Source organism: Sorex fumeus, unplaced genomic scaffold (assembly GCF_029834395.1).
Source record: "Sorex fumeus unplaced genomic scaffold, SorFum_2.1 ptg000226l, whole genome shotgun sequence".
Classification (NCBI taxonomy): domain Eukaryota; kingdom Metazoa; phylum Chordata; class Mammalia; order Eulipotyphla; family Soricidae; genus Sorex; species Sorex fumeus.
In genome coordinates this window covers 704,976-710,980 of record NW_026606283.1, presented here as the reverse complement: position 1 = coordinate 710,980, position 6,005 = coordinate 704,976, and the positions used below count along the sequence as shown (strand labels likewise).

Genomic DNA, 6,005 nt, shown 5'->3' with positions numbered 1-6,005 from the left:
TCTGCCCCCCCCGCCCTACCTCGTCCCCTTGCTCCTCTGGGGTTCAGTTCCCGTCCCGAGTTCCGCCACTCATCTGACATGTGGCCTTTAGGTGGAAAGAACCGAGGCGGCAGGCATTTTTGGGGGCCACACTTGGCAGTGCTCAGGGCTCACTCCTGGCAGGTTCAGAGGGGCCATATGGGATGCTGGGGGTTGAACCCGGGTCTGTCTGCTGCGTGCACGGCCAAGGCCCTCCAACAGGCAACATCCTTGTCAAGGAGGAAACAAGAAACCCAATCTTGATTACATGTTTAGCGTTTTTGTTTTGGGGGCCACTCCTGGTTCTGTGCTAGTAGTGACCCCTGGCTGTGGACTGGGTCAGGGACAGGCCACTTCCATGATGCCAGCCAGGGATCAGAACACAAGGCAAGTGCCTCAACTCCTGCACTACCTCTTCCACTCCAATTTAGGATTTTTAAATCATTTTTGCTAATTTTTTTTACATGGAATTATAAAACATTGGTTTCTGCTGTAATGATAGAGTACAGGTTTTATGGCACAGGGATCAAACTCAGGACCTCACAGGTGGGCCTGATGCTGTAACTGTAAATGCATAACTGTCCCTGGCTTAGTCTGACCAGCCACACTTGAGGCCCCAGATCCAGGGACCTAGTGACATTTCCTCCAGAGACCGAACATTGGAGCACCGTAAGATACAAAAAAGATAACCCAAGTGTCAGTCCCAGAACCTGAATCTCTCACCTTGAACACCTCCATTCAGAGCACTACAGCGGGGAGGCACACACATTGCACCCAGCCAGCCCTGTTCAATTCCCGGCACCCTCGTGGTCCCCAAGTTCCCCAGGAGTGGTCCGAGGACAGAGCGGAGTCAGCCCTGAACACAACCCAGTGTGGCAAGAACACTTTGAGCATTATAGGCTGCCCAGGCGACCTCACCGTTGAGGCTGTGATGTTGCTCAGTGGGTCACAGGCCTTCTGGGTATGTGGTCTAAAGTCTGATCCCAGCACCACAGAAACGCCACACTCACGCTCATCTGTGATTGTCTCAAAGCCTGCTGATCCGGAAACTAATAAAAAGGCAAGTGAGCCTTGGAGTGACTGTTCTTTTCTACTTTTGACATTCTGCTGATCAATTGACCAACACGAATCATCAGTTTTATACATCCATTTTTCTAAGCCGTGTTCATTTCTTAAAAAAGAACCAACCAGCTCTGTAAAACAGGGAAAAGCATCAACTTCAAGGACAGCTATGTGCCAACTGTGTAAGGTAAGCCCTAGTGAATGTACAGCCATGGCAGACTTTGAGGACAGAACTGGACGTACTCCCCACTTCACGACTCAAAGCAACCTGTAGATTCCTGTCCCTTCACCTAGAATGGCAACTTTTATAACCTTTTTAATCTAGGTCCACTGATAGCTTTAGAAAATAGCCAACTGGGGCTGGAGTGATAGTACAGCGGGGTGGGTGTTTGTCTTGCATGCAGCGGATCTGGGTTTGATTGCCAGCATCCCATAGGATTCTCTGAGCATCAGGGGTAATTTCCTCAGTGCAGAGCCAGGAATAATTCCTGTGCATCGCCTGGTGTGACAACCTCCCTGCCAAAAGCGCATTTAGATGAAAACTAAGGACTGAAGGACAAGCCTGGTGGGGGAAGGGCTGGGTTCAATTTCTGGAGCATGGTCTTTAAGCACCTGTTTCAGTGCTCACCCCCCATGAGTTCATTACACAAACATAATGTAATTAAGAACACAGAAAACAACAGCCCTTTTGGCAATGCTCTGTACTTCTGCCGGTTATGCTGTGTAGGATGGCTCAGCCAGGCTGGAACTACACCCAGAACCTCACACGCTACTGAGAACTACTCAGCCCTCACCCAATTCCGGGGTCCTAGAATCTGGGGGCAGAGCAAGGATACTAGGATGCTATGTGCAAGAGCCAGCCTTTGATCCTCAAGCCACTGCCTTCCCAGCCCTGTTTCAATTACCCTTGGCACCAACAGAGCAAAACTGAGGTTTTTCAAGGTGTGGTTTGAGGGTGGCACAAATGTGCTGAGTCCCTGCAATTTGGCAGGTCTGCTGGTTTTGTTGGGATGCTGCACGCCATGTAGCACAAGTGCTTCACTGCATGCTTCAGGGAGAGCAGGGAAACAGCTGGGGGGTGGAGGCTAATAGCAAGGAACCCCACATCAACCCTCAGGAGCACCACCAGGAGTTGAGTGCTAGGAAGGGATAACCAAAGGAACAAATCCCTAAAGTCATAAATAATGCAGACAAAAGAATGCTGGAGAGCCATGATGCTGCTTTATGTTTAGTACAAACCGTTATAGCAGCCTGCCTTGCTTTTAATTTATAGTGGGGTGTTTGCCTTGTGTGCGAGTACCATGAAAGCAGTAGTGACCATGTTTCTGTTGTCAGGCTGTGAAGATCAGGGCAGCCCTGGCACACCAGGTGTGGGCTGACATCCTGAACCAATGCACCCCACCTGCTTCGGTCAGTGCCAAGGCCCATTCATGCCTGCATACTGCTCGTAGAGAAAATGCAGTATGCTGTCCAGCAGACTGGACACCCTGAGTTAAGTACCTGTACATGGAACCAAGCATCAAATTGCATGATAGCTTGTAACCAGTAATGCACTGCCTGCCTATCAAACTGGCTAGCGTTGAGGAAAAGCATGGAAAAGCATGAAAGAACAGCACAGGGAGGCCAATCTTTTAAACCTTCACATTGATGAGCAGACACACTGGGCAGATTGCTCAAAGTTTATTAAGATTCGATGCGACTTTTATCCAGGTCAGATTTTTATCCTTAAGATCCACTCGGACCCCTACAAAGAACAAAAAACTAAGTTGAACTGCTTTTCTGTATTTCAAATTGAATGGTACTTTTTAAATGCAGAATATCAGATCATTTGCTGTCATCAAGTCGTCAGTGAGAGAGTTCAAGTTGAGATCATCATATATTCCAGAAGAAATCCACGTCCCTGACAGTATGCAGCCTCACCTGTCCAATGGTCCACGGCATTCAACGGTTCATTGCTCTAGCATGCCTGAAAAGTGAACATCACACCTAATTACTAAAGGGGAAGAAACAAGTGCATTCCTAATACAAGTCAAGTAACCTCAGCATAAAAATGGAACGGTTTTATGAGTGATATCATTCTATTTCATTTGGCAGAATCATAACATCACTGGTTACATTCTGATTATTCACAAACACACCAAATTACTGACTTGCCTTGCTATTTCTTCACGGAAACAGATGATCTCCCTGTTTTGAAACAGAAAGGTTCTCATTTGAAACTTGATTTTGGGAGCAAGAGTATTTTTCTATGCAAAAAAATGTAAGGCATTCCAAGTAGAAAGCCCTGGCTTCTCTGGCCCTTTGAGAACTAGCCTTGCATTGGAAGTTGTGCAGGGAAATATGCAGCTGATTCGGATTCAGCCTAGAAATCTAAAATTACTTCTCAGGGAAGTAGCTCAAAGAACTCGCCACACCCTTGACTCTACATCAGCAACGCCCTCTCCCCCCAGCACCTCCAGCCCTTACCCCTAAAAATAAGGTCTTCATTGCATAATAAAAGCCTAACACTGCTGTCAAGCTGTATAACTGAGTGGTGGTAGCCAGATACATCAGATAGGAGCGAAAGACTATTAATAGTGCTCGTCACTATTCATCGGCTGAACTATGTGATCATCATGGTATCGGCTCCCACCGGTCACGCGGCCCAATGAAGCAGCCTCAGGTGCAGTACCTGTCAGGGCCCGGCTCCGCACCGGATGGCCAGCTTCACACTTCACACCTGCGGAAATTTAGGTTCACTTAGAACACTAGGCTGGGATAGGCAGATCTTTACGACACCCCAAAGACTGTTTCAGGTTATTTGTAAAGTCTTCACTCTTTTTCAGAGAGATTCCCATCTGTATTTAGAAAATCATCACTAACAGCACCAAATGTAGTAAATAGTAAGATTAATGAAACACTAACCTTCCTTCATCGATGGTCTTTAACGTCTTCGCCTAAAAAATGAGAAAGCTATGTGTGATCCAGTATGCAACACATGGGATCCTGAACCCACCTCGCACAAGAAAGGCTCAGGGGTTTACACCATGCCCCCTTCCTCCCTGGCCTGCAGTACTGCTAGGATTAGCCCCCAAACAACTTGTTGCTACATGCAAAGTATGATACGATTACTTGTGGATGTATTCCATGAAAGAGACAAGCACCTATAGGAAATAACCACGAGGTGAAGGAGTAAGAACCATCTTACCTACACACGATCCCAATAAAGGTGTAGCCTCATCTTCGTTTACCAGGATCTAAAATGAAAGCAATGACAGGTCAGTCACCAAAATAACAGTCACCAGCCCTTGCCATGGACACGGCCTCCACAGGGTCAGTTCAGCATTAGGTCTGTCTACAGGCTCACACTTCAGGTCAGACATTTGATCAACATCATTAACAGAAACCCCGTTCAGCACACGCCCAAGCCCACATGCACCAGCCGTGGGAAAGCCAGCATTTCAGCCCGCAGTATGTGGAGCAGTGTCTCGAAAGACGCTCTTGCCACTTAAAGAGACCAAAAAGACTCACCAGAACGTGGGATGGCCCGGATACGTCGCCAGTCAGCCCCACCTAGAAAAGAGAGCGGTCCTGAGTGGCAAGCAAGCCGGGTCTCCCCTCCCGGAGGCCTCAAGCTTCGCGTCAGGTAGAGCTAATAAGACCTTCACACTTCGAGTCAGTCTTTGCTTATCATCATACAGGCTGCTTGGAAAGGACAGACAGCCCAGCGCCACCGGGAAGCCACCCTGATTGCACTCCCACTTCACTTACTCCTTTGTCTTCCAGCCATGTCTATGCAGAGCCTAGAAAAAAGTGGGAGAGTGGGCTTTAACGGGACCCTGCCAGCCGCGTGCAGGCCGCCCGTCATTCTGTCCAGATACATCAGACATGGTTCATCTCTTCACAGCCAATCTGCTGAACTATGCAACCATCATCGTATCTGCCTCTGCCCAGGGCACTCAGATGCAAGTCCGCCTCCCGATCCAGAGATCCAGAGCCAGCACCCGTTGCAAACCCAACCCAGGACGGACCCTTCAGCACTGCCAGGTGGAACCTCGAGGCAATAATCAAGCCCGGACCCTAGGGGCGGGCGTTGGCCTTGCACGTGGTCGACCTGGGTTCGAGCCCTAGCAACCCATATGGTCCCCCGAGCACCCCGAGTCACGTGGAACCCAAACTGCAAAGCAAAACACTAAGCAACTAACCCCCCCCCCCGCCCGCCACCTCAACCGACTTCCTCAGCCGTTTCTCACTCACCTGCTGGCCCCCATCCATCGCGGGCAGGGGCGGCGATGACGCCTACACCTGGCGACCTGGGGGTGGGGGGCAAATCGAGAGAAACGGCACTTGCGTCAGCGCCGGCGCCGCACCCATCAGGACCGCCGCGCGCCTCGCACCCGGCGCCTCAGCTTTTTAAAACGGTGGTAGGACGTGTCGTCACCCCCACGGTCAAGAGTAGCAAATATGACGTCATCACTCGGCGCCGCCAGCCCGCCCGCTGACCCCGGGCTGCCGCCACTCACCGGGCAAAGGCTTCCCGCGGCGATCGGAGCTGGGGGAGGGAAGGAGGGTAGAAGGCGGTGAGGAGGGGCTCCCGCTCGCGCGGGGCGACCCCCCAGGGGCCCCGGCAGGCCTCAGACAACAGCATTCTCAGAAATCCCTTCTGCCCACTACTCTGCGTCATCACCGGCGCGCCCGCGCCGCCCTGCGCGCGTCCCCGTCGCCCCGCCGCGACTCACCCGCCTCGGGGGCTGCTCGCCAACGGCTGCTCCTGGGTGGGGGAGGGAAAGAGACTCAAGTCAAGGGGTCGCCGGCGCCTGCCCCTTCCGTCCACCCCCGTAGCCCACCCGCGCCGCCCTCAGAGCCGTTGGCGTTCATCAGCGCCGTCTCGGATGTCCCTACCAACACGAGCTTCATCACCGCGGCGGCGGCCGCGCATCCCCCGA

At 51.4% G+C, this 6,005-nt stretch overlaps 1 long non-coding RNA gene and 8 other non-coding genes across 10 annotated transcripts; all 9 read right to left on the bottom strand.

Annotated features, from left to right (window-relative positions):
- Positions 1 to 2,747: 2,747 nt before the first annotated feature.
- LOC130017809 (uncharacterized) lies at positions 2,748 to 5,886 on the bottom strand. 2 transcript variants are annotated; one of them, XR_008791448.1, is made up of 10 exons: positions 5,799 to 5,886; positions 5,583 to 5,611; positions 5,317 to 5,372; positions 4,831 to 4,862; positions 4,591 to 4,632; positions 4,268 to 4,316; positions 3,985 to 4,016; positions 3,752 to 3,799; positions 3,001 to 3,267; positions 2,748 to 2,824 (listed from the first exon to the last, which is right to left on the bottom strand). It is a non-coding gene; the product is annotated as an uncharacterized LOC130017809 (long non-coding RNA). The 2 variants fall into 2 exon arrangements; XR_008791447.1 differs by having other exon boundaries at positions 2,748 to 3,267; positions 5,799 to 5,877.
- LOC130017841 (small nucleolar RNA SNORD81) lies at positions 2,893 to 2,964 on the bottom strand. The gene has a single exon (XR_008791454.1). It is a non-coding gene; the product is annotated as a small nucleolar RNA SNORD81 (small nucleolar RNA).
- LOC130017843 (small nucleolar RNA SNORD47) lies at positions 3,116 to 3,193 on the bottom strand. Its single transcript, XR_008791456.1, has one exon. It is a non-coding gene; the product is annotated as a small nucleolar RNA SNORD47 (small nucleolar RNA).
- On the bottom strand, positions 3,622 to 3,705 carry LOC130017837 (small nucleolar RNA snR60/Z15/Z230/Z193/J17). The gene has a single exon (XR_008791451.1). It is a non-coding gene; the product is annotated as a small nucleolar RNA snR60/Z15/Z230/Z193/J17 (small nucleolar RNA).
- On the bottom strand, positions 3,865 to 3,946 carry LOC130017842 (small nucleolar RNA SNORD79). Its single transcript, XR_008791455.1, has one exon. It is a non-coding gene; the product is annotated as a small nucleolar RNA SNORD79 (small nucleolar RNA).
- Positions 4,395 to 4,461, bottom strand: LOC130017840 (small nucleolar RNA SNORD78). Its single transcript, XR_008791453.1, has one exon. It is a non-coding gene; the product is annotated as a small nucleolar RNA SNORD78 (small nucleolar RNA).
- Positions 4,699 to 4,761, bottom strand: LOC130017836 (small nucleolar RNA SNORD44). The gene has a single exon (XR_008791450.1). It is a non-coding gene; the product is annotated as a small nucleolar RNA SNORD44 (small nucleolar RNA).
- Positions 4,935 to 4,999, bottom strand: LOC130017839 (small nucleolar RNA SNORD77). The gene has a single exon (XR_008791452.1). It is a non-coding gene; the product is annotated as a small nucleolar RNA SNORD77 (small nucleolar RNA).
- A 22-nt stretch (positions 5,887 to 5,908) lies between the features above and the next one.
- Positions 5,909 to 5,990, bottom strand: LOC130017844 (small nucleolar RNA SNORD74). The gene has a single exon (XR_008791457.1). It is a non-coding gene; the product is annotated as a small nucleolar RNA SNORD74 (small nucleolar RNA).
- Between the last annotated feature and the right edge of the window lie 15 nt (positions 5,991 to 6,005).